The sequence below is a fragment of the Coenobita brevimanus genome, chromosome 1 (genome assembly GCF_032717465.1).
Source record: "Coenobita brevimanus isolate Jiangsu-jjx chromosome 1, ASM3271746v2, whole genome shotgun sequence".
Taxonomy (NCBI): domain Eukaryota; kingdom Metazoa; phylum Arthropoda; class Malacostraca; order Decapoda; family Coenobitidae; genus Coenobita; species Coenobita brevimanus.
In genome coordinates, this window is record NC_136954.1 from 9,038,732 (window position 1) to 9,065,343 (window position 26,612).

The following is a 26,612-nucleotide window of genomic DNA, read 5'->3' on the forward strand; positions in this document are numbered from 1 at the left end:
ATCACTCAAATTTCCATTCACTCTCACCTGGGTGTGAGCACCCACATACATGGCCATACCCTAACCAGCCACTCCTCCATGCCAAGCTTTCTCATTGCCCACTTCGCCACCTCTCTAGGGACTCTGTCAAAGGCCTTTTCCAAATGAACAAAAACAAAATAAAGATCCCTTCTCCTATTAATATATTTTTCCTGAAGCTGTCGAACAATGAACATGGCATCAGTGGTCCCCCTACCTGGCATAAACCCAAACTGCATCTCATCAATATTCACTCTTTCTCTAATCATACCTTCTAAAACTCTCTCCATTACCTTCATTATCTGATCTAAAAGCTTTATACCTCTATAATTTCCTCTTTCCAGGGCATCACCCTTCCCTTTATACACATTTACAATTACACTCTTCAGCCAATCATCTGGGACAACACACTCATAAATAATCCTATTTATCAGGTCAGTGACTAAACTCACCCCTATATCGCCTGAGGCCTTCAACATTTCGGCAGTCAACCCAGACACACCTGCTGCCTTCCCCACCCTCATCCTGCTTATTGCCTCACTCACAGTAGCAGTATCAATCAAAGGCCAAGGGCCAGACACTGGAACTGCTGGCTCCAAACCTTCCCTGTCCCAGTCAAACTCCTCATTCAACAACCGGTTATAATGCTCTCTCCATGCATCTTTAATATCCTCACTGTTCACCACTACCCTTCCTTCATCATTCTTCACACACTTCTCACCTATGATATCCCGATTATCCCTCTTCACCTGACCTGCCACCCTAAATATATTTTTCCTTTCCCCATGATTTAGGTTATCAAGTAATTGTCTCTGTGACTCAGACTTTGCCCTGTATACCTCTCTCCTAGCCCTACGCTTGGCAGCCAAAAATTCCTCTTTGCTACCACCCTTCTTCCATTCCCGGAAAAGCCTTCTTTTCTCCTTAATTGCAGCTTCTACACCCTCATCCCACCACCAAGTTACTTTACGTCTTGGTGGTCCTCTTGTCCAGCCGCATGTTACATCAGTAACTCTCAAGAAATTGTTCTTGAGGGCTCTGTACTGTTCATTAACGCCTCTGTCTACAGCTGCCTGTTCAGCCACCACTCTCTTCAACTCGCTATAGAAGGCATCCCTTACTACTTGGTTTTTCAGCTTCCATATTTTCCTCCTAGGTACATAAGTCCTCTTTTTCATTACTTGTTCTTTAAGCACCATATCACAGATCAATAGTTTGTGCTGCTGTACACACTCCTCACTTCTTATAACTTTAACATCCCTCACTAACCTCCTATCGGCCCTCCTAACCAGAAAATAATCTATCTGACTGCTATTTCCCCCAGACTCATACGTAATTAACCTACTGTCTCTTTTCCTATAATATGTGTTGCACACAATCATGTCCGTTGCCTCCCCAAACTCGAGTATCCTTTCCCCTTCTGCATTCCTTAGACCATATGCACATCCCCCATGCACTCCTTCATAACCTTGTGCTGCTTCACCTACATGACCATTTAAGTCCCCTCCCAAAATCACTATCTCATCATCCCGCATACCACCCACTACACGTATTAAATCATCCCAAAATCTATCTTTCTCTGATACATCCAATCCTGCCTGTGGAGCATATGCCGATATAATCACAGCTATCTTTCTTCCCAACAGAATTTTCACTACCAATATCGTATCGCTTACTCTCACAACATTCATAACATATTCCACCCATTTCTCCGCAACCATCACACCAACACCTCCATATCCGTCTGTCCTCCCCTGCCAAAACAACTTATAGCAACAGTCCTTCCCAACAATCTTTCTGGCTGATCCACCCCTGTACCGGACTTCCTGCAAACACGCCACATCCACCCACCTCGTACTGAATGCCTCAACGACTTCCCCTGCTCTTCCCCTCAAACTTCCTACATTCCATGAACCCACCCTCATCCCCATGGGTGATTTACTGTCCTCAGGCTTGCTTTGAAACCTTTTTTGTTTTGTCATCTTCAGTATTAATAAATGGGGACAGACACAGCACAGGTCCCACTCGCTGCACAATTCCAGGTCCAGGCAATGAATCTGGGACCCCTAGCCCACCAGCTTACCAGTGGCTGTGGTAGTGGCCTCGGGGCACCCTGCCAGGACAGCTGCAGGGACACTCTCCAAGCGCATCTTGGCACTGCAACTATCCCGCCATTATACACCCACTGATAGGGCAGCCTCCTGGGGAGCTACTCCCAGGTTCGGGCCCCTCTCTATTGGGCGGAAGCGGCAGCCTGGGAACCGCAATGCCCTGTACCCTCTATTATATATATATTATATACATATATTATATATATATATTATGTATATATATATATATATATATATATATTTATATATATATATATATTTATATATATATATATATATTTATATATATATATATATATATTTATATATATATATATATATATATATATATTATGTATATATTATATATATATATATTATATATATATATATATATATATTATATATATATATATACATATATATATATATATATATATATTATGTATATATTATGTATATATTATATATATATATGTATATATTATATATATATATATATATATATATATATATATATATATATATATATATATATATATATATATATATATATATATATATATAATGTAAGAGTGAATGATGAGGTGAAAGAGAGATTGTCCAGGTGCTTGAGGGTGCGAAAGTGAATGTATGTGGAATAACTGAAACTAAATGGCGAGGAGAAAGTGTGAGAGAATGGGAGTATGGATGGGGTATATGTGCAGGAGTAGGTGAGAATGAGAGGGCAAAGGAAGGAGTATGTGTAGTTGTGAGTAAAAGATGGAAGAGGAGCATAAGACAGTATGGATCAGTTGGGTCAAGGATTGAGTGGGTAAAGTTGAAAGTTGGAATACAAATGTGGGCGATTGTGTGTGTGTATGCACCAACGCAAGATCGTGCTAGAAGAGTGAGGGAAGAGTTCTGGACAAATGTAGAAATGTGCATGGAAAAGTTTGGAAGGAATGAGAGAGTGTTTTTAATTGGTGATATGAATGGTAAAGTTGGGAGTGTGAAGGTGGATGGAATAGTTGGTGAGTGGGGTGTGCCTGCTGAGATAGATGAGAATGGGAGTGCGTTAGTGGACATTTGTGCTGGGAGGGGGTTGGTGATAGCCAATACCCTCTTCAGGCATAAAATGATCCACAGGTATACATGGTGAGTGATGAGAAGGGTGGGTGGTGAACTGAATGAAAGGAAGGCTATGATTGATTATGTGTGTGTGGATGAAAGGATGCGAAGATGTGTAAAGGATGCAAGAGTGTATAGAGGTTGGGGGAGTGGACTTTCTGACCACTACTTGGTGGTGGCCAGAATTATAATTCAAGTAAGATGGAGGAATAGAAGAAGGGAAAGACGAGAGGAAGGAGTAGTTGCAAGGAGAGTGGAAAGGTTACAAGAGGATGAGAAGAAGGCAGAGTGTAGGAGAGAAGTGGAGGAACGATTGGGCAAATATGAATTGGAGCAGATGGGAGACATGGAAGGTATGTGTAGCATATTTACAGAAGAAATATGTGCAGCATGTGATGTGGTGTGTGGAAGGAAGAGAAGACGGAGGGGGGTGCAAGGAACAGCGTGGTGGACTGAAGAGGTGAAACAGGCTGTGGCACAAAAGAAGAAAGCATACAATGAATGGATGAGAAATGGGGGCGTGGAAGAAGTTGAGAGGCGGAAGAAAGAGTTATATGTAGAAAGAAAGAGGGAGGTGAAAAGATTAGTAAGAGAGAGTAAGAAGAGAGTGGATGAGGAATTTGGAAGGAATTTGAGTGTAAAGTGGAGGGACTGTAAGAAAATGTTCTGGAAAGAGGTGAAAAGAGTAAGACAGGGTGGAAGTGAAGTTAGCAGGGGAGTGAAAGATAAAAATGGTAGATTACTAGTGGAGAAATGAGAAAAAGTGAGCAGATGGAGAGAACACTTTATGGAATTGTTGAATGCAGAGGATGGAAGTAATGCGAGTATAAGTGGCTAGGGAATGGCTGGGAGAAGGAGGGAGGTGAGAAGTCAGGAAGAAATCAGTAGGATAGAAGTTGTGGAAGCAATGAAGAAAGTTAAATCGGGGAAAGCCCCAAGAATTGATGGAGTGTGTGGTGAAATGCTGAAGCATGGGGGAGAGATAGTAGTAGAATGGATGTTGAAGATGTGCAGATTGGCCTGGGAGGAAGGTAGAGTCCTGGAGGATTGGAAGTCAGGTATAATTATTCCCTTGTGCAAAGGAAAAGGGGAAAAAGAAGTGTGTGGTAATCATAGGGGCATTTGTCTTCTTAGTATAATAGGAAAAGTGTATGGTAGGATACTTATTGACAGAGTTAGAGAAAGAACAGAGAAATTAGTTGGAGAAGAACAGGGAGGCTTTAGGAAGGGAAGAGGTTGTGTAGATCAGATATTCATTCTTAGATCTTTAGTGGAAAAGTTTCTAGAGAAGGGAAAGAAGTTGTATGCGGCTTTCATGGATTTGGAGAAAGCATATGACAGGGTGGATAGACAAGGATTGTGGAAAGTGTTAAGAATATATGGAGTAGATGGGAAGTTGTTCAATGCTGTGAAGAGTATGTACGATGGTGCGAAGGCTGCAGTGCGCGTGGATGGTGAACTAAGTGAATTTTTCTCTTTGAAAGTTGGTTTGAAACAGGGATGTGTCATGTCTCCATGGCTGTTCAATCTGTACATGGATGGGGTAATAAAAGAGGTACAAGGTAGGATAGTGGATGTTAGAGTGGCCCTGGTGAGAGAGAACAGTGTTTGGAAACTCCCTGTACTGTTGTTTGCAGATGATATATACTATGTTGTTGAGTGAAGACGAAGGGGAGCTGCAAGGCTTGGTGGATGAGTTTGAGAGAGTGTGTAAGAAACGGAATCTAAAGGTGAATGTAGGGAAGAGTAAAGTGATGGTCTTTGAGAGAGGTGAAGTCAGTGAATGTACGGCGAGGTTGGATGGTGAGGAATTGGAAAATGTGAGTACGTTTAACTACTGGGGTAGTGTGATGAGTAAGGATGGAGGTTTGGAGGGTGAAGTGCTTGAAAGGGTACAGCAGGGAAGAAAGGTTGCTGGTTCTTTGAAAGCAGTGATAAGAAACAGGGAAGTGAGTATGGAAGTGAAAAAGTTACTACATGACAGTATTGTGATACCAACTCTAACGTAAGGAAGTGAAGCTTGGACGTTGTGGGAAGGACACAAGTGAAGAGTGAGAGCAGTGGAAATGAGTTATTTAAGAGGAGCATGTGGAGTCACATGGAGAGACAGGCTGACGAATGAGGATATAAAGGAGCGTTGTGGTGTTGATGTGGATGTGATAGGAAGCGTTATGAGGAACACACTGAGATGGTTTGGCCATGTGGAGAGCATGGAGGGTGAAAGACTGACGAAGAGAGTGTATGTGAGTGAGGTGGAGGGGGGAAGAGGGAGGGGGAGGCCGAGGATGAGATGGAGGGATGGGGTGGAGAGGTATATGAGAGAGGGGGATGTGAGTTGGGAGCAGGGCAGTGAAATGGCGGGGGACAGGGCGACTTGGAGGCGATTTGTTTGTGGCCATCCCAAACGGGATTGAGGCGTCTGGCAATAGATAGATAGGTAGATATAATATATATATAATATATAAATATATTATATATATATATATATTATATCTATATCTATATATATATATATATATATATATATATATATATATATATATATATATATAAATCGACGTGAGGCAGCTAAAAGGTGACCGTTACGTAATGAAGAAGGCAATATCATCATCACGTCACCAAAGAAATCATCTCCATCACCTCATCATAGAAATGATCATCATATCCGCCACCATAAAAACATAATCATCATCAGCATCATCATCATCACGGTAATCACATCAATGACAACTAAACCAAATATATCATCATCATTACTGAAAAAAAGAAATCCCCATCATCATCATCATCATCATCATCATCATAACTCAATTTCCCACTAAAAACGCTGGCTGTTACGAATAACACGGAGCGAAGCTGGACAAAAAATAAAAATTAATTATCACCAGTATCATTAAAAACACTAATTAAGCTGAAAATATACAGGTTTTACCCTTATGAAACATGGTTATCACACACATTCCAAGGATACAGTATTATGTTCGTTGTATTAAAACCAATTTGTAAAAGAAACTGGCAGACATTCGAGACTTCACAACTGTCTGCAACAAGTCACTGCTGATAGGACCACGGATACAAGTAGACAGAGGAGTATTAGCATCTTTTTGACCGTGAGATTACACATTCAGTACCACTTATCTCCAAGCAGAACAAAATCGCCATCCAGTAGCTAGTATAAAATCTAAGATTTGAGGGGTTCGCCTTTAAAATCAGGGGACGTTTCATCAATGGCGTATTAAGTCGTCAGGTGTTTGAATAAAAATCAAGATGACGTAGGAATAGAACCGAATGATCGAAATATTACAGGCGTCGCAGCTGCCAGGGTTGTATGCAGCTGGACACAGACGTCGGGATTAGCGTTTCATGCCCGGGGGCATCTTATCAAAGCTGAATAAAATCGATGACATACAGACTAACGCCTCTCCCTGCTTCCGACACCTAAGGGTACACTGCAGCGGCGGTAACAAGCTCTATTATGCAGGCTTCACGTAAGGGGGCAATTTATCGCGACGGGCAATTAGTATGCGGGCACGGGAAGGAGCACCGCTATTTATGGCACGTCGAAAGGCCTAGGGGTGTGGGTGGGGGGGAAGGTGCGGGTGTGGAGGGATGTGGGAGTGGGGGAGAAGTGTAGATGAGTGTGTGGAACAAGCATGGATTGCGTTGGTGTGAGTGGGTGTGAATGACCAAGTGGGTAGATGAGTGAGTGCCTGTGTGTCGATGGACGTGTGGGTAAGCGTATTGATGCGCGCGTGTTGATGGATGTGTTAGTGCGTGTGTGGGTGTGATGAGTTAGTGGGTGTGGAAGTGTGGATGTATATTCTGGTGGATGACAGAGTTGCCATGAATTCCACACTGGTTGTGACGTCATTATTCCAAACTTTTTTTTTTTTTACTATCTAGGAATACAGAGGATGTATTGTTGGTACAACTACCATAAAATTTGATGTACTGTGAATACTGGAAAAAAGGGTAAAAATAATGATGTCAGACCTATTACGATTTAAGTGAAAGAACGTTAACAATTTAAGACAGTAAATAATTCAGCAAATGCTGATTAATAACCAATCAAGAGACAAGAAAGTTTATCCACATGCAAATTTTCGAGTAAATGAACTGTGCATGATTCACAACATTTTTGACTATTGCAAAGAAAGTGTGGAATGCTAATGTTTGGCATGTATCTGGTAAATAATTGTTAGGTTTATTTTTCCAGTAAGAAGTAATAACATCGCCGGATGGATGCAACTCTGGTGGATGCTTTGTTGAGTGTGTGGGCGTGGGTGTAGACGGGACGAGTGGGTGCGTGTGTGTTCGCGTGCAGTGTTGTCGTTTTGTAGAATTTCGTCTGCTAATGTGGAAAAACAAATGAAATTCGGACATGGACGTGGACAGGCGGGCGTCATTCCACAAATGTGGAATTTTTTTTCCACACTATTCGTTAGTTACTTTTTAGGGATAAGGGGGATTTTATCATGAGTGGAAGGCATTAACATGTATTGTTATTCAGACCTTTCACAGGTAAGCTAATGAATATGTAGTATTTGTCTATAATATTGTCATTGAAAACATGGAAGAATACGTCGTGCAACACAGTCTACCTGCACGCATCCTGCCATGTCATTACTTCTTACTGAAAAATTAACCTAAAATTATTTACAAGATACATGCCAAACATTAACTCTCCACACTTACTTTATAACAGTTTAATGTTGTGAATCGTGCACAATTCATCTGCTAGAAAACTTGGATGTAGATAAACTTTCTTGTTTCGATATGTTATTAATCAGCATTTACTGAATTATTAACTACCTTAATCGCTTAACGTCCTTACACTTAGATCACAAGAGGTGTGACGTTATTATACCCTCACTTCCAGTATTAACAGAATACCACATTTTATGGCAGTTGTACCAACAACACATCGCCTGTGATCCTGGTTACTAAACGAGAACGTGCGGAATAATGACGTCACAATCAGTGTGAAATTCATGGCAACTATGGTGAGAAGGTGGATGAGAGTGTGCACGTGTTAGTGAGGAGGTGGATGGAAGAGTGCGCGCGTGAGTGAGGGGGGGTGGATGCGTGTCCGTGTATGTTTACGAGGGGGTGGATGAGCGTGTGTGTGTGTGTGTGTGTGTGTGTGTGTGTGTGTGTGTGTGTGTGTGTGTGTGTGTGTGTGTAGCTGAGCGCGCGTCTGAGGGGGTGGATGTATAGCATACAAACGTTAGGGCTGACAACTGACTCGGAAACATTACATTTTGGTTATTATTAAACTAATAAAATAGCACATAATTAAGGTTAATGCAGTTCTTACATCAGGGACGAGTAAAGGTCTACTGCATATTCTTTTTTTTTTTTTTGTAAACCGCTTCAGCCCGATGATGTCAGTTATATCCGGACTATTTTACTCCGTTTATGAGACTGATCAAAAAAGTAAATAAATAAAAAATAAAAACTGGCGGCGCAACAGCCAGGGTCATATGCCGCCGGCCGTTTATGAGAGACCTTCAGACTGGAGGTCCTTCCGACACTGAATGAAATTGTCAGGAATTAGCAGGAAGAAAATTGAAACTACATCTTCACAGGGAATCGGTAAATTCTTAATCCACATGAAGCCACTCCTTAGAGTGAATATAATTGTCTGGGGAAGCAAGTATGAAACAGGAGAGATTTATGTAAATTTAAAGCTGAAGCAGTGACCTGCACAAAGGGCCTTAATTATGGGAACAATAATTATTGTCTGCCACTTCGGAGAACCTTTAGATATTCACGAATGAATTATATCTCGAATTATTTTCAAACGGTTACCACACAATCAGCATAAATTATCGTTAAATAATTATGTATATTACGATGTGATCTGAGAGGGACGCAGTGAAGGAATAAATTAATTGCTTTGCAGGTGTCAAAGTAAATGCAAACAACACCATAATATTCACGAAACAGATGCACTACTTCCTACGTCAATCACGTATTTATATGTTGGGAATAATGACCGAAATCCGCAAACAATGCACATTGTACAATTTCTTCGTGGCTATGAAATTATATAGGCTACTTCACTTTATACGATGTATGTAGGCGTGTACACCTGTAGATATGTAGTACACATGAATATACTTACATGTATGTATACACTGTTTAAAATAAATTAAATACTGATAGATGTAGATACATGAAATCATTATTCTAACAAACACGACAATGACGAACTCTTCAATTTTATTGCTATTTCCAGACGATACTCCTCGGCTTAGGAGAGCCACCTAGCGATGAAGAGGTTAATGAAGGCTATTTTCAACTACAGTTCGAAAAGCCTCTCCTGACCATAGTAAAATCGTCTAATGACACATAAATGAAATGGAAAAGACGTCATCGCAGTAAATAAGTCAGATATTCCACAAGACACTCCAAGATGGCCGGATTGTTTCATGTCTGCACAGGTAATCCCCGGATCTACTGTACATTCTCCATATACAGTTCAGTCATCTCGTATGTCTGTAGTTACCTGCACCATCATAATAATCCCGGTAAGACCCTTTGGAGTCCAACTGATTAATGTCCGGGCGAAATAGGCGGCAATTTGCGAAGTCACACACACACACACACACACACACACTATCACAGTTTCAACTTGAATGACGCAGAACAGTGGGAGGAGGAGAGAGCAAGGAATCATGGGTAATCACACGATAGTGGAAATAACTGGTAAATACTACATAAATGTGAGTCGAACGGTATGAAGTGGTGAGAGAGGGCTCGGAGAAGACGAAAGAAAGAGGTGAGGGAAGATTCGGAGGAGGAGAAATGAGAGTTGCCAAATGCGCATTTCTACACGTTATTTTCGCCTCCAAAAATTATATGATGTTTCGTTCATTAGTAGCACTGAAATAATATAGAGAATCTATGACGTGTACATTAATTTTGGAATTATAAGACAACCTAAATAAATGCAAATAGCTGCGACTTTAAGCTGTCTCGCATCAGTGGAGAGAAGTGGCGGGATGCAAGAAATCATACGAGTTTAAACTCTGACATTACTTTCCAATAAAATGGCTAGGTGAAGGCTCATGATATCACAAACTGCAAAAATATTACACATACAACCTACCAAGTGTGTATTTGCCGTGAAAATGTGTGATGAAGAAGAAATAAATGGAAAATATACGGTTGTGGCTGAGATGATTCGGTGCTTCGGATCCACCAATCACATCGCTCTCTGGCCCCAGCCCCCAGTATCGCCAGGCGCCAGCCCACCTTCACCACCACCATCACATGCCTGCACCTCTCGTCCACCACATGCCTGCATTCTCTCTCTCTCTCTCTCTCTCTCTCAGGCCTGCCTTCTAATATTTCTTATATTCATGCATGCTTTCTCTCTCTCTCTCTCTCTCTCTCTCTCTCTCTCTCTCTCAGGCCTGCCTTCTAATATTTCTTATATTCATGCATGCTTTCTCTCTCTCTCTCTCTCTCTCTCTCTCTCTCTCTCTCTCTCTCTCTTCCTGTCTTACGGCACATTAATTTTTCAACACTTTATCATCGTCCGGAAATGCTCAATCCATTCAATCCAGTGGCGCATTTTTAAGTTTATTTTCCTGTTACCAAACGAACACATTTAAGTAGGGGAAGATATTTAGAGCTCCAAAGAATAAATAATGCCTGAATCACCCTCTTAATAAAGGCACAAAATCGTTGACGAATACTATTCGGAAGAAGGAAAAAAACAGTCATAAAGTAAAATCGTTGAAAAAATTTGAAGATAGCATGAAGAAAAAAAAATAATAATGTCACCGGATTCAATGCGTTAAGCACAACAGTTTATTTCAGTATACTGTAGTTTCCAGTCAGTAAAATATCTAACCACTTCAATACGAGCAATAAAAAATGTAATTCAAACGCTTTTTCCACAAGGTAAATATATTCGACTGGTGGAGCTAAGAATATAATTACCACCGCCAAGGAGGTTATGTTTTCACCCCTGTCCGTTTGTTTGATTGTTTGTTGGTTGGTTTGTGAACAAGATTACACAAAAACTACTGGACGGATTTCCACCAAACCTGATAGAAGAATGGGCCCTAGCCCAGAATACACTCCATTAAATTTGGGTGCGGATCCAGGATTTTTTTTTTTTTTTCACTTTAACATTGCGAGATAGGGCGTTGGCGGAGGTATGCGCTCTACTGAGAGCCATTCTAGTTGTAACTGTTATCGTTTATGCTAAAAATTAAATAGAATAATCTATCGCACGCAAAAAAACAGAAAATAATAATCAATTCAATTAACAAAAATATATTAATTTTGCGGTAGAGATTAAAATAAAAATGTTTTGTTTTTGTAAAATGTAATTATAATTGGTGCTAGGAAGAATTAATAAATATAGGATGAAATTTAAAAAAAAAAATACGTTTCCAAATTCTAAAAAAATTAATCTGAAGGCAGCACGAGTCAAAAAGAAAAATGTTACTCTGATGAAGGGGTAATGAAGACTTTAACCCCCTTAATGAGAAAGGTGTTGCCAAGGTAGATGTAACCGTCTGACTGGAACGCCAATGACATGCACAGGAGATCACTGTACTGTTTGTGTTAAAGGAGACCGTCCAACTACTTCACTGCCAGAGCTGTGTCCTGAGCATAATAAGATCATTTAGAGGCAGCAAGATCCCCGAAGATTATTATCCTCCCCAACACTCTCTTCTTTCCTCCCTCATCCCCCTCTACTACCCTCCCCACACCTCTCTACCAGTACTTCCCTCCCCACACCTCTCTACCAGTATCTCCCTCCTCACTATTCTCTCCTTCACCCACCCCAATCCCTCTACTTCCATACCTCCTTTCTTTTCCATATCCCTCTGTACTCCCCTCCTCACCTCTTCTCTCCTCCTCCTCACTTCCCTCTCTTCTCCTTTCTTTCACCCATCCCGACCCCTCTTTACTTCTCTCCCTCCCGACTTCGTCTCCTTAACCCACTTTTCCCTCCCCACTTCTCTCCCCCATCATTCCCTCTCCCGCATCCATCTTCACCCCACTTTGACTTCGTCCCTCCAACCCTTCTTCCCCTCCCTCTCCTTTCCTCCTTCCCCGCTTTCCTCACATACCTTCTCTTCCTCCTCCCGGTTCCATCCTCATTCCCATCCCCCCCCCCCCGCCTCTTTAGTTCTCTCTCTCAACCACACTCATCCAGTCCTCCCACCCACGAACGTGATCTAAACTATTTTCACCTTAATTTGGCCAAGAATTTCATCCTTTTGTAGCTTACTCCACGTACCAGTGGCTTAGATAAAGCTACCGCTCTACGTTCTTTCCATAGCACCTCGTGATTAGTATCGCATTCTAGCGTTAATCTATTGTTAAAATTCAACATGCGACGGGGAGAGAGAATTTTAGACCAGGTCAAATTAAAAAGAGTGTAGTGGTAAACTTCGGGCCTACGTAAACCCCCCCCCCTCTCTCTCTCTCTCTCTCTCTCTCTTTCACACACACACACACACACACACACACACACACACACACACACACAGTTGGTATAATTGGAAGGACACACACATTCTGCTTCACTTGTATGGAATAACGTTCATGCCTTCTGCAAGTTCCGACGACGGCTTCTCACGCGATTAAGTTTCATTTTTATATGTAGTTTAGTGCTGGGGAAAGCCTTCACGTGGTGACACAGATATAACCGGAAGGCCACGCTGTCTGGTTATACACAGGTTCCTCAGTTCCCTTCCTATCCTCTGAAAGTAAGAAGGTGGAGTGCAGGAGATGGGCATCTTCAGCCTGCAGTCCACCGGGCTCACGTCCAGATCAGCCTGGGGCATAGTGGGGCAACAGTAATAACAACAGTGTATAGAACTTGAGGAAACAGGAAGGAATGAGTGGAAGTGGAAGAGAGAGGGACGGAGTGGGAAAGGAAGGAGAGCTACATGTGACTGGATGGTAATGTCATCAAGAAAATGGTGACACTTTTAATATTTAATGAACATATTTAGTGAATATTAGAGAGAGAGAGAGAGAGAGAGAGAGAGGGGGGGATAGAGAAAATGGGTGCAGGAAGGAAAGGAGTACGAAATCAGAGTATGAGAGAAAATCAGCATAACGAGATGATAAAAGGAATATATATGTGAAAAACAATCATGTAACAAGAGAGGAAGATACTTGCTCGAAAGAGAAAAGAAAAAGCAAGAAATACGGGAAGAATGAAAAAAAAAAAAATCTGACAAAAAAGATGAAGGAAAGGATCAGCAAAAAAGAAAGAAAAAAGGTGGCTGTATAAAAGTAATATACCGTAGCGAGGAAAAAAGAAAAGGGAAGGCGAGAAGAAAAAGGAGGGGGGAGACGGAGGGAGAGAGGAGGCGGAGGGAGAGCAGGGAGACGGAGGGATAGGGAGGAAACGGAGCGAGATGGGGAGAAGGAGGAAGGGGGGAGGAGGCAGGGGGGAGAAGGAGGGGGACGGGGCAAATGAGGAGAATAGGGGAGAGGGGGGAATTGGTACTGTTCATTGTCCTGGGCTAATCTCCTTCGTACTCCAGTAGAGGGGGTTGGGTGTTATGGCATTAATTCTCTCTCTCTCTCTCTCTCTCTCTCTCTCTATTTCTACCTCCCTCTCAGTTACCTTTTCCTTCTGTCTGTCTGTCTGTCTGTCTGTCTCTCTCTCTCTCTCTCTCTCTCTCTCTCTCTCTCTCTCTCCCTCTCTCTCCTTTCCCCGCTCCCTGCTACGATAATTTTAGAAAACTTGAGGTACAAAAACTGAAGAAAAGCCACAAAAATTATATACAGTAAATGTCGAGAAAAGGATGGAGGTGAAGGGAAACTCAATTAAAAATACAAAACAAGGAAAAAAAAAATCAGAAGAATGGAAAAAGAGGCTTACGAGAAGGAAGTGACACATTCGGGAACTCATTTGAATTTATACCATTGATATAATGCGACTCTTCATCAATCTACCTATTTCTCAATCTGTCTATCTACCCGGTACCTATATATCTATGTCTATATATCTCGACCTATAACCCTGATATAAAATATATAAACAGCATTTATCTCTACTTATCTATCTATCTACTCGTGTTATTTATCTATACAGGTATCTTTCCATCAATCTATGTCTATATATCTTGACCTATAACTCTGCTCATAAACATAAACAGCATTTATCTCTATCTATCTACCTATCTACTTGTATTATCTATCTATACATCTATCTGTCTCTTATCTTGACCTATAACCCTGCTCAAAAATATGATCAGCATTTATCTATCTATTTATCTATCAATCCATCTATGAATCTACGTTTATAAGAGCTCAAAATTATTACACCGCCACTATTTATCTATCAGTCTATACATTCACCTATCTATTAATATCTGTCTACAAAACATGAGATTTAAAGCTCACCGTTTATCCATATTTTTTTTTACCGGTATCTTATGTTAACGTAGAAAATATTTAACTGAAATTTTACCTCTCCTGCCTGACGCCGCATCTTGTAAGGGATGGCTACGGTAGGAGGGACCTTCAAGCGTTCTGTCCCTACTCATTAAGGTCTCTGCCCACAAGATGTCACCAACTTCCCCTACATACCCAATTTCCTTCATCTTGTTCTCCCTCGCCTCCTCCTCCTCCTTCTCTCAACCATCTCACTCATACACTCTCCTAGTCAGTTTCTCATACTCCTACATGGGCGCACAGTATATAATTCTCGATTTTCCTCTCCTTCTCCCAGCCACTTCTTTCATAAACTCTCCCAGTCAGTTTCTCAACCTTCATTTCCTCTACATGTGTGCGCCAATATGATTCTCGGTCTTCCTCTCCTTCTTCCAAGCATCTCAGTCTCACACTCTCCTATTCAGTTTCTCATACTCCCAACCACCTCACTCTCATACAGTCTCCTAGTTAATTTTTCATCATTCATTTGCTCAACATGGGCGCCCGACTTACAACTCTCGGTCTTCCTCTCCTTCTCCTTACACGCATCTCAGTCTCACACTCGAAAAGTCTGTTTCTCATACTCCTAACCACATCATACTTACTCTCCTAGTTAGTTTCTCATCTTTCACTCTCTGCATGGGAGCGCGACATATTGTTCTTGGTATTCCTCTCCTTCTCCTCCCAACCACTCCACTCTCATACACTTTCCTACTCAGTTTCTCACTCAGTTCGCTCCGCACAGCCGACCCGCCTCAGAGTGTTTCGATAAAATTCAATTCTCGGGAAAGAAAGAAAGGAAAAGCTATAAAAAAAGAAAACTGGTAAAACAATGCATTCTGAAAAAAAAAAAAAAAAAAAAAGATAACCCAACAGAAAAGGAAATTTATGCCTTCACTAATACGACTTTTGTTATTGGCTTTTGCTATTGCCAGATATTTCACTACCTGACGGTTTTATTAAGCTGAGTAAATTCGTCTTGTTAGCTTGTGTTTATCTGATGGAACTGGGCCAATCCAAACTTGAATTCTACGTCATGGATGGTTGCACGGAACTCAATGAACCTTTGCTGAGGAGTAGGAATGAGTCTCCTTGGTTACTAATCAAAATTTTCTCTCCAAGCGTGACTACACTACATCATAAAATAAGCCAAAAGGGGTTAGGGATTTCTATCAGATGAAAACGAACCGATTTGAGTAACAGCACAAGGTAAACAAAGTACACGTCATTGCTGGCAAGAGTTAACGCCTACAAGACAATGTTATAGCCTTCAAGACAATATGTTCCTTTGTTCTTCTTACCTACAAACGACTTTATTCAAGCTGGGGAAGGCGTCTCACACTGAAGGCTGTATGAAACCCATTCAGTGGGGAAAAATCTTACTTTCAATCTGATGAAGTACTTTTTCTTCAGCGTCAAGCCACCATCAAAAGATCTAGTTCAGCTTGGGAGAGTGAAGAGCTTAAAAAAAGCTCTATCTAACATCTGCAGCTTACGATTCTCTCCTAAGCTTAACACACTGAATCAGGGTGACGTTCTTGGTAGTTTCATTTTAGCTGCTACCAGACTATTTCACTCGACTTCCCAAAGGCGTCTCATACTGAAGGGGTTTATCAGTGCCATATCTAATCTCTCCAGGCCGAAAAGTCTGTCCTAAGCTGAATAAAAGTAAGAAAATGGCAAATTAGCGATAAAAACTTCCTCGGACTCAAAGGGTTAACAAAATCGTCTGGAGTTAGCAAGAATATGAGTCCATTGCTTAAATCTTAAACCGCTGAGTGGAATGGAAACCCCTAATTACTGAAGGTCATTTATGGAACATCTGTGGTTATCAGGTAGGATCAGTCTGCAGCCCACACTACAGAACGCAGTCAGCAGCCATACAGGAAGGCCAGATACTTTCCATAATCATCACGTACTTCAAGAAATCATTATAAAAAAAACCTGGGGTCTACATTCCCACTATGCAATACCAGGTTTAAGGATGCGTCGCTAAGTAGCACAGTACGTCAATGGGAAAAAGGAGGAACAGACTCGCTTGGAGAGAGAAACACACACACACACACACACACACACACACACACACACACACACACACGTAAAGCAAACCCTTTCTACCAAAACATGGAATTTTCTTAATATATTCTTACCTCATACATGCAATTCTTTTTGTTGTTGTTGTTTTTGTTTTCATTTTTGAGGAGACATGATAAGAAGGTGTGCATGGAAGCTATATTTATCGTTATTTGATCTTTACAGGTGTTACGACCCTGAAGATTATGTTTTAGCCACCAGGGGATGATGATTGGGTCACACATTCAAAAGGTAACACCAGGTTAATAGTGGTTTGCTTCCCAGTGTTAAGGGATGGTTTCCTTAGCATAAACCTTTCATAGATTCCTTTTCACTCATTATCATAAAATTAATACCTAAGTTTAATGGTTAAATAAATTTGAGCTCGGCATTAGTAACTGACACTAAGGGCACAGTGAACACAGAACTAAAATACAATATATATTTACACAAATAAATTAAACCAGATCCACAACTAAAACATTTACCCCGACAAAGAAAAAAAAAGTGCACCTTAACCAATTTACACTACTAAGTAAAATAGTACCCTATAGAGGGGCGAGGTTAACTTGAATATTCAATACAGCTTACGTAGCCGCGCCACTCGTTCCCCACGTTCCAACAGCTTGATATCACTCTCCAGGGTCAAAACCAGCCACGAGAACTAGCACGACCTTTTCAGTACAGAGGCCGAGCTAGAACTAACTCCCATCCACTTTTCACCTCTCTCGCCACCTCTGATCCTTCTCCCCCACACCAGCTATCCCTCTGTCTTCTCCCCCCACCCACACAACAGCTTCCTTGAAGGAGGCTCTAAATCTTGCTGACCGAACTTAAGAGTTGTTCCGTGCAGTGAAACTTGGTTCAAAACAGCGATGTCAGGACGAAACGAGGGGTAGGGGAAGAGGGCAGCGAGGTAGGTTGGCAATTTCATAACACAGGCGACTCTTGACATCTTACTGTTTTCTGAGTTTTGTGGAGACATTATAAAGAGGGTCGAATAAAGATTATATTTCTCCCTAGCCATTTGAAAAACCTCTAATTAGATCAATAAAATCATGCGTGGATAGCAATAATACGGTTAATGACGTAACCGTATTGAAGGATTAAATAGCATAAATACACATCACATTATTCTGTATACAGCTGACAAGAATCGACGATAAAATCCCTCTCTCTCTCTCTCTCTCTCTCTCTCTCTCTCTCTCTCTCTCTCTCCCCCCTCGATTTTACAATACTGCTCCAGACACAAATACCCGCTTCTGGCCACTATGCGAGTCATCTCTATACATATATATATTTTTGGAGTGCCCCGGGGTGAATGGCAGAGCATCACTTGGGGTTCGAATCCTGGAGAGGGATGGTAGAGGGAGGGTTGGAGGTGCTGGAGATGAGTTGGAGTTGACGAAGAGACGAAATCAAAAATAGGAGGAATGAACGGGAGAAAAATAAAATGAAGGAAAAGAGAGGATGAAAGGAAAGATAAAGAAAGTGAGATAAGGTATTAGAAAGGAAAATGGAATGAAAGGAGAAAAATAAATAAGGATTTTAAAAAGAAAAATTGAGGAAAGAAAGGAATGAATAACAAAAAAAGAGGAAAAGTCGAGTGAGAAAAAAAGAAAATGGAAGAATAGAGAGAGGAAGTGAGGTCTGGAGGTGATGGAGATGAGAAAGGAGATGGGGAGAGGGAAAGGAAGGAGGAAGGAAATGAGAAACAAGAAGGAAAGAACGGGAAGGAAGAAAAGGAGGAAGATATTTGTGAAACTGTACGAAGAAGTAGAGTTCTATAGGAGACAAAATTAAGGAGGAAAAGGTAGGACAGAGAAATGAAGGCACAGGAAAAGAGAAAAGGAGAGAAGATAGATGATGGTAAAGGAGAATAGCGCTTTGAGAGGCGAGATTGGGAAGGAGATGAGAGAGAGAGAGAGAGAGAGAGAGAGAGAGAGAATCATATATGGAAATTTAATCCCCTCACTGTGTGCACAACTCTAGAACTTTATTCCAGCTAACACCAGACGATTTTACTCAAGAGAATGAGTCATAGGAGCCCTTTTCATGTCTCTAAAATTAAAAAGTCTCTTGACGTTGATACAAAATTAAAACTGAGAACCTGACGAGTGCAAAAATGAAAGGAAAGAATGTTACATGGAAGCTTAAAGGAAAGAATGATATGAATTTGTATGGCTGGCTGATAACAAAAAAAAAATGTATATCATTAGAAGGAATATACAAAGAATGTTCATCATCATCATCACCATCATCATCAACATCATCATGATATTTTTCATCATCATCATCATCATCATCCGGACCTCCATTCCCATCCTAGGGCAGGGTGGGGAGTAGCAACGTCCAGACAACTTACTGATAACAAATGGCCTTAGACGTTGGTAAGAAAAAAAAAAAATCCATGTTCACTATACAGTACCTCTGTAAAACTAGGCAGTGAACCACAACCCCTTCCAGCCAAGTTGGTGGCCAGGTGTTGTGAGACTAGGTGGTTGATTTGGCTAATAACCAAGGGGACTCATTCCTACCCCATAACTAAAGCTATTCAAATATTACGTAAAGGACAAGGTACAGTATTAAAATTGTGGGGCTGACCTAGTTCCACCAGTTGAAAATAAACAGACTATTGAACTTGTTTTGTTGTCCTCACTCCAGGCTCGTCATGATAGTCTTAATAACCATGGCTCATATTTTCGTCCGTTAAGGAAGCTCCCTAACACCTCTTCCTTGGCGATTAATATTGAACACGGCTGATTAACATCCTTTAGTGCGTTATCTATGTAGAGTATGGAAATATTGAATGGATTTATGTAACACAGAAGAGGACAGTAGGGTGCAATAAACAAAACAAATCGCTTACGAAAAGATGTCTGGGAGCTTCCTAAACTGACGATAATACGAGCTCATGGCACTTTGGATTAGAGAACAAACAGTGTACGCGAAATATACTTAGATCTTGTAAAATATTTTCCTTAACAATCTTCTCTGCACATTTTCACCTTAACACTGTCTTTTAAGGTTATGGACGGAAACTATGCCGACATTTAAACAATATAAATAAAAGAAAAGAGTGGTAAGGTGCACTATGTATAATAAATACCTAAAGGAAGTGGACCTCAGTACTCTCCCGTATGGTTATTGAAAAAGTATGTCGACATTTAAACGATATAAATAAAATAATGTTAAATGTAAAATAAACTAAAATAAACAAAGAGAAGTGATGCGCTAAATTCCCCTGTGCTACCCAGAATAAGGTCCTTACGCAGGTTTACAAAACAGATAATTATAGTAACGACAAAATACAGGATGTCCCATGAGATTTCTTTGTAACTTCAGGAGGCGAATCAAGGGCTACCTTTGAGTAAAAAAAAAAAAAAAAAATACCAACGCGGGTCCAATTCTAAACCGTTGAGGAGCTATAATAATTACCAATGATCATATGGGTAAAAATCGTTTCGAGTTTAACTAACCCATAACGTCATGAAAACTTAGTATCGATATAACCGAACCCGTGTCGATATATCCTTTTCAACTGACCATCAGACCTTGAATAATCTGATTTAAAAAAGAAAAACATCCTGCAGAACACCTTGGACATCTAAGGACAATCCCTAATCTTACAGAAGCTGAAGGAGAACACTCAGTCATGCACTAATAAACTTACTCAAGCCTGAAATTAAATGCTTCAGGGTCGCAGTTTGCCGGATCTGAGACCAGTGAGAGGAGGTGGAGGGTGGACACAGGAAGTTACATGACACCGTGGGAAGGGGTAAAAGGTGGACACAGGAAGTTCATGACACCGGAAGTTCATGGCACCGGAATATCATGACACCGGAAGTTCATGACAGCGGAACTTCATGACAGCGCAGGCTCATGACACCGGAAGATCATGACACCGGAAGATCAAGACCCGTTTTAACCTTCTCAATCCGAGGACGTCTTTAGTTTATTTTTGCTATTTCCAGTTTATTTTCCTCTTTTCTGGAGAGGCTATTGGAACTGGAGAGGTGGGATACAGCTTTCATTTAGCCCTTCCCTGCAAGACGGCTCCGTTAACAAGCATCTAATCGTCCGTCTCGTGCGAAGCCAGTATTCTCGTCGAGCAAGGAGGTTCCCTAGCAGTGCTTCCTCAGAGATTTATTTTTGGATCGGTCTGGCTAGTATCCTTTTGTACGTTATATATGCAGCGTATGGCAATGCTCGAAGGATTTATATAACAAGACAGTAAGGTGTAATAAATAAAATAAATAGCTTAAGAAAAGGTACTACAGAGCTTCCTTAACCGACGAGAATATGTGGACTAAGAAAAGATGCGAAAAAAGAAGGAAAAGCATTCTGTAAAAAGAACTAACACATATATATATATATATATATATATATATATATATATATATATATATATATATATATATAAATGGACGTTAGCAGGGGTAACTTGGGTAATAGGTAGAAGCACTGACCGTCGTGAGAGAGAGAGAGAGAGAGAGAGAGAGAGAGAGAGAATATTTCCGGAGCATCAATGTAACTAGATAGAAAAATACACAGCAAGAAAAACTGAACAAGATTGTTTAGTTTTTCTTGCTGTGGTCAGAGATAGCTATGGTACGAGGCAAGAACAGTAACCCTCGTGGGGGTCTTGTTGGCAGCAGGAAACAAATGAAACAGCAGATAAGACAGGAGTCTGAAAGAGGTAAATGTATTAAAAGACAGAAGCACACACCGTCGTGGGAGTAGCGGTGGTAAATTTTGAAGTAGTAGTAGTAAAATAATTTAGTAGGCAACCAGCAGGAAGAAACAGCAGAAAAAAAACAAGAAAACGGGATGCTGGGAGAGGTAACTATAGTAAAAAGGATGACGTGCTCACTGACCGTCATGGGAGTCGTAGAGGTAAATGATGTGATCCCAGCGGTAGTGGTGGATAAGGTCAATGATGGCCTGGTGGTACTCGGGTCTCATCGTGGTGGCGTAGTCCATCAGACCAGAAGACGGGTTCGGTACCTGCACGACAGAAAGACGGAGATATTTATTGTCTCGATATATACCGTAGTTTTTGTTGCTCTCACATACATGATTTTTGTCTCGAATATCTATCTGTCTTCATCTATTTATCTGTCTATATCTTTCTACCTTCTCTATCTACCTATATATATTTTTTGGTTTCACTCTGGTACCTGAGGGAAACCAGATGAATAGGTGGATAAACATTCTCTCTCTCTCTCTCTCTCTCTCTCTCTCTCTCTCTCTCTCTCACACACACACACACACACACACACACACACACACACACACACACACACACACACACACACATTCCTCCAGTACCAGAGGTCCACATTTTCTTAGTTACACCATCTCTTTCAAAACTCCAGTAGAAAAATAAATGCTGCATTAAGGAATATCTTCGTATAAAGTTGTCTCTACAAGCCGCTAAGCGAGTGTGTCATTTAAGCTTCCTTGTTGCGTCCAGACCTTTTACTTGCCTAAGATGCTGTTTCCGAGTAGTGAAGGGTTTAGGGGTGTAATTTAGGTGGTAGTTCTTCATCGTTAGCCATAAACAGCATTATGTGCCCTGACCATCGTCTTCTATGCTATTTTTACCGTTTTCATACTGACAGTCTGCATCAATAACTTGGGGTATGCTATTGTGGTATACTGTGCAGAATCAATCACCAACGAAGAGCTGTTGGAAGATCTCAAAAGCCATTTATATAATTTCAAAAGCCATTTATTTATTTACAGTACAACCCTGTGTGTCAGTCCTCCATCCCGAAATATCTCCAAAGCTGAAACAAGCTGACTAGTGAGAAGAGTGAACAGCTTTTTTTATTCCATCTTAGAGTGCCTAAATTCAATGTGAGAATATGAAAGATTTACCCATATTTTGCATGTAAAACTACGTTACACACACACACACACACACACAGTATGTACAAGTAAGGAGAATAATAGCGCCCCACTGTTTACACCAACGGTAATGCCAGTCTTACGCAATGTTCTGAAAAAGCTTCCTGCGAAGCTCGAAATATCTCATCACGGGATCTCTAAAAACGTTCATCACTGTCCTGTAATTTGTGGTAATGAAGAGGATTGCATTTTATTTTTTCCGCAACTCTTCCTACGTATTTGCAGATGCCTCGTATGAAAGAATGTAATCTGATGGCGGACCTCTTGCTTTTTTATTGATTTATTTATTTTTTAATTATGATGAAATGTAATCCTCCTTAGGGATAGGAATTGGAAGGATTCTCTCTCTCTCTCTCTCTCTCTATTTATATATATATTTATATACAGTATATGAGAGAGAGAGAGAGAGAGAGAGAGAGAGAGAATCCTTCCAACCCCTATCCCTAAGGAGGATTACATTTCATCATAATTAAAAAATAATAATAAAGCAAGAGTTCCGCCATCAGATTATATCCACTCATACGAGGCATCTGCAAATACGTAGGAAGAGTTGCGGAAAAAATAAAAAGCGATTTTCTTCATTACGACAAATTACAGGACAGTGATGAACGTGTTTCGAGATCCCGTGATGAGATATTTCGAGCTTCGCAGCAAGCTTTTTCAGAACATTGTGTAAAAGTGGCATTACTTTTAGTGTAAATAGTGGGGCGCTATTATTCTCCTTAATTGTACATACTGTGTGTGTGTGTGTGTGTGTGTGTGTGTGTGTGTGTGTGTGTGTGTGTGTGTGTGTGTGTGTGTGTGTGTGTGTAATGCTATAATTACTCCAGTTCCAATGATCCATTCAGGCAAGTAAAATCAACTGGGATTTACTGGAATATGATGCTGCAAACTTGCCCCTAAAATGAGAGACTTAATGATACCAGTGTTAACTCTGATGCTTCTATGACCTTGTATGTATCGTATGTCTGCTAAGAGGCCATTCTCGTAATCATCAACCTGACCTCTTTTCCTTATCTATAGATGGAGTCAGCAAGGGTCAAGAGGGCCAGGAAAGATAAAAGCACGATAGAGGGGGAACAATCAACAGCATACCCAGTGAAATGCACAACACACACATTCACAAACCATCGATGTCCCCGGAATCAAGGCTTTGCCTCACAGGCCTTGTTAAAGCTTTGTAGCCAACATTTTTATATGTGTAACTCTTAATTCTTGTAATAGGTGAGTCGAGTTAACTGAAGAGCAGGAGTTACATGAATACAGGGAGTTGATCTTGATTTATTATCTTCAGAGAAAGTCTAAGTTGAGCAACGTATGTATTACAGAGACTTAATATACTAAGTAAGTCTAGTTGGACCCCTCTTCTTATTCACTCTCTCCACTACCTGTCAGTTCTATGGCTAACCTCCTTCTGAGCTCTGCTTCCTAAATTCTGGTGTAGCAGGGGTCGTGTCACGTGTGTTACACTGTTGTTGAAATGTTCTAGAAGCCTGTGTGTGAGTATGTGTGTATGTGTGTGTATGGTCACGACGTATTGTTCGTATGCCTATCAAGCATTCCTTGAGCTAGATTGTGTAAGCATGTTTACCATTGTTCAATTCTTGCTGACACACTACCTATCTCATCCCCTGACTTGCTGCTTCTATCTGTCTGTCTATCTATCTATCTATTTATCTATCCATCAAGCTATCTATTGTGATTTGTAATTATAATATGGAGTCCTGACATTGCTCGGTCACGCCGCTGGAGGTCCTCCGACAGCAATCATCATTGACATGTGCTAATCTATTAGTACATAATATTGATTATAATATTGTATACATATAATATTCATGTTAATATTGTAATGGTTCAGTAATATTATATGTTAAACAAGTTGTATACATAATTGAACAAATACAGTATGATTAAATTGGTTATTGTATGACATTTTGTAAGATGTGTATGTATAACTGACATAAGCATATAATTGTGCAATGGTAATACTGCTAGGTTATTACATTACATATGGAGTTGTCCCTTAGTAATGTCCAATATTTCACCTAACTTGTGTGATGATTCTGGTAATATAGAATTGTGGTAAAATTGCATGACTTGTTACATAATATTGTAGTAACATTGTAGTAATAATTGTAACATTGTATGACTTGTTACATAATATTGTAGTAACATTGTAGTAATAACTGTAACATTGTATGAACTGTTACATAATATTGGAGTAATGCATAACTGTGTTGGCCTTATAATTGTAGCTACATTTTGTTAATGCAACTGTTACATAATTGTGTTGGCCTTATAATTATAGTTACATTTTGTTAATGCAACTGTTACATGTTTGTTACATATTGTTTGTAGTTACATAATTGTAGCAAGTGTAACATAATGCAATCGTTTGTCGTTACATAATTGTTACATATTGTTTGTAGTTACATAATTGTAGCAAGTGTAACATAATGCAATCGTTTGTCGTTACATAATTGTTTCATATTGTTTGTAGTTACATAATTGTAGCAAGTGTAACATAATGCAATCGTTTGTCGTTACATAATTGTTACATATTGTTTGTAGTTACATAATTGTGGCAAGTGTAACATAATGCAATCGTTTGTCGTTACATAATTGTTACATATTGTTTGTAGTTACATAAGTGTAATAACTGCAGTCCTGACAGCCTAACCACCTGCACATTTTTTTCTATTGTATTTTTCTATATTGACAGGCATATATATAGCAATTTCCAGACTACTGCCATCCAATCCAGACATATACGTAAATATGAAACCTATGTGTATGTGTAAATATGAAACCTAGTGTTTGTGTACATATAAAACCTGTGAGTGTAAATATCAAACCTATGTGTATGTGTAAATATGAAACCTAGTGTTTGTGTAAATATAAAACCTATGTGTATGTGTAAATATTAAACCTATGTGTACGTTCTTACATAGCCTATGATTTCATCATCCTTTGTGTAATTCTAATGTACAGTATGCTCCATGTTTGATCACGAGCGTGTTCTACCTCACTCCCCCCTTCTACCCTTATAGTAAAGTAAGTCGTTCTTTCTGTTGTTAAGAGCAGGATTGTCAACTCTTTGTCCCCATGGCTTCATTTGCGCGTCCTTCTTACAAGTTGTATCAAACTCTGCCGGCCCCTATATAATGTGCTCAGTCTCTGCATTATTGCCACTTAGATCTGCTCCTCATTTTGTTCACATCTCTGTCCTCCCCTGTACAGTTGTTATTATTGTGAGTGCTCAGGAAGTCTCCAACCATCTAGCATCTGTGTAATTTGAGTATAACTGTTATTGCATTTTTTCTTGTACTGTGTAGCATAAGGTGTTAATTCTTAGGCCTAGTAAGGTTTTTGTGATTCATGTGTTTTGGGTGTCAGCCCTTATTAATAATATTTTGTATCTGTAACAATATATCTTGCATTCACTGAGTATTATCTGGTATTTCATTTTATCAGGGCTGACTTACATAAATTTATTCATGCTAATTTCGTGTTAATTGAGGCTATTGCAGTTAACCATATATTTAACCTGTTTTTTGTCATTACATTATCCTTATGAGTCCTGAATGTTTTGTTGTTAGTTTGAGCATTAAACTTTAACTTGTAATTTTACCTAACTCTTTTGTTTTGAACCTGGAACTTTACGGAACAGTAGTGATTTTTAGTATTCTCACTTAAAGTGTACATTATCTTTCTCTGTTCCGTAACATAAATTTGGCGACCTCTTATCAGGATATTCAGGATATTATCATAAGGATATTGCTTGATATTTTGTGACTGTGATTTATTCATGATGTCTACTATTACTACTCTTGATGAAGCCAAAGATTTTTTGTCAAATGTGCAAACAGTGTGTGATGTAGAAAACAGAACAAAAAATGAACTTAAGCTTGTTGCTCAACAATTAGGAATTGCTGTTCGCTCTCATCATTCTAAAGATCAAATTCTTGACATGATTAATGAAAG

The 26,612-nt window shown here is 40.1% G+C and overlaps 1 protein-coding gene across 1 annotated transcript in view; it reads right to left on the reverse strand.

The window, feature by feature from the left end:
- Nucleotides 1-26,612, reverse strand: part of LOC145413760 (glutamate receptor 1-like) — a 406,240-nt gene that overhangs the window by 133,480 nt on the left and 246,148 nt on the right. The gene's annotated exons all lie outside the window — the stretch shown is intronic.